The sequence below is a fragment of the Arachis ipaensis genome, chromosome B08 (genome assembly GCF_000816755.2).
Source record: "Arachis ipaensis cultivar K30076 chromosome B08, Araip1.1, whole genome shotgun sequence".
Classification (NCBI taxonomy): Eukaryota; Viridiplantae; Streptophyta; class Magnoliopsida; order Fabales; family Fabaceae; genus Arachis; species Arachis ipaensis.
The window spans coordinates 12,980,757-12,982,869 of NC_029792.2; positions in this window are offsets into that span (position 1 = coordinate 12,980,757).

Here is a 2,113-nt window from a genome sequence, read left to right on the forward strand (position 1 = left end):
AAAATCAACTATAAAATTATTTATTAATCATTATGTATTTGTGTATAAATATATTTATTGTTTAATTCATTTTCAATATGTATTCTATATGGGTAGTTATGTTTTATGTATATATAGCATAATTATTGTTATAATTATATTTTGTTATTGTAAAATATGATTAGTCTTCAAAATATATAATTTACAAATTAAAACACTAAAATAATAATTTAAATAATAATATATAATTTATAATTCTATTTTTTAGAATTCATATTTTTTAAAAAACTGAATAATTTTTTTAACAATACAATCGAAATGCCTCATATATGTGTGTGTGTATATCACCAAACAATTATTAGAAATTCACTTCTTATACAATCAAAAGCCAACTCTTAGTGAGAAAAAACTAAAACTAATTTTAATATAGTTTTTCAAACAAAAAGATAAATAATATCTTTTGAGTTCATTTTTAACACAAAACACAAATCTCATTTAAATTGAGAATTGATCATTCTAATAAATATTTAATATAAAATTCTTAAATTGACTATTAAGTACCGAGTAAAAAATTGATATTCATTGTTGGAAAAATTCTTTCGATTAATATAGTTGCTATAGAGAAAACTAAAACTAATTTTAAAAAAAGATAAATAATATCTTTTGCGTTCATTTCTAAGAAAAAACACAAATCTCATTTAAATTGAGAATTGATCATTCTAATAAATATTTAATATAAAATTCTTAAATTGACTATTAAGTACCAAAAGTTGAGTAAAAAATTATTGTGGGATCAAATTTAATAATTTAATAGAGACAAAAATAAATATTATTATCATATACTGCTCAAAAAAATTTTAAATTGTAGTGGAGACACTTACCTCCACTACATACCATGTATATAAATCCATCCCTAGTTACTAAATTTTTTTTTCATTTTAGATAATTTGTATTTTATTGAATAAAAAATAATAATTTATTTTTTATTTATTTTTTCGTTAGACACATGAATTTTTTTGTGAGATTCTTTAATAAATCTTAATAAAATTTAATGACATCTTACATTAGATTTCTAAACTAATACATATATGACCTAGATGGTTAGGGCTGGTAATGGGTAGGGTAGGATAGAGTTTGGGCCCTATTTTAACCCTACCTCTCTCAACCCTAACCCTACTCGCATCCTAAAGTTCTAAACACTATCCTATCCTACTCTACTCGCAAAAATATCAATTTTTCAAAGTAAATATAAAATTCAATCATTCCAAATTTCATACATATTAATAAAATAAAAATTAAAAATTAATGTTCTAAATTACTAAATTAATTAACTAGTTTAGTAGTTACTCACTTATTTAACTTATTACAGTAGAGAGTTGTAGGTTCAATTCTCACTTCTTTTATTATATACCTAATTTTTATAAAATATGTGTTATATATGAGGTGTTGGTAGAGTAGGATAGGATACATCCTAAACTCGTACCCTATGCTACCCGCAAGTATATCTAGACCGACCTCTATCTTATCCGTAACGAGTTAGATAGCCTACTCTATCTAAACAGATTGGACTAAATTGAGTACCTGTGATAAGGTATAAATTATCAGTCCTATAGATGATTACTATGTATTTAGGATACTTAAATTCCTATCTTATAATCAAAATGACGATGTATTGTGTAAAATTTCTATTACTAAACCTAAAAGAAGCTAACCTTAAGAGAAAAAAAAAAAAAACATAAATAATGCAGAACAGTCTTCAATATCTCAGTAACATAGTTGTCATTATTAAATCTAACATAAAAAATTAATTTGACATGTCATTAAATTCTGTTAAAATTTGCCAAAAAATTTTACAAAAAGATTTATGTGTCTAATAGCTAGAAAGAAAAAATAGGAGACAAATTATATTTTTTAATTGATAGAATGTGAATTATCTAAAAAAAAAAAGATAAAAGTCAGAAAAAAATTTCATTCGTTCAATTAGTTAAATTGCTCTTTATTTGGTTATTCCTTATAATAAGTATGTTACATATATACCTTAAAAAATAAAATATTAAAAATTAGAGTTGGTCATGGATTCAACCCGCAGTAATTTTTCCTGCTTTAACTGCAAATCAAAATTAAAAGTAGTTAG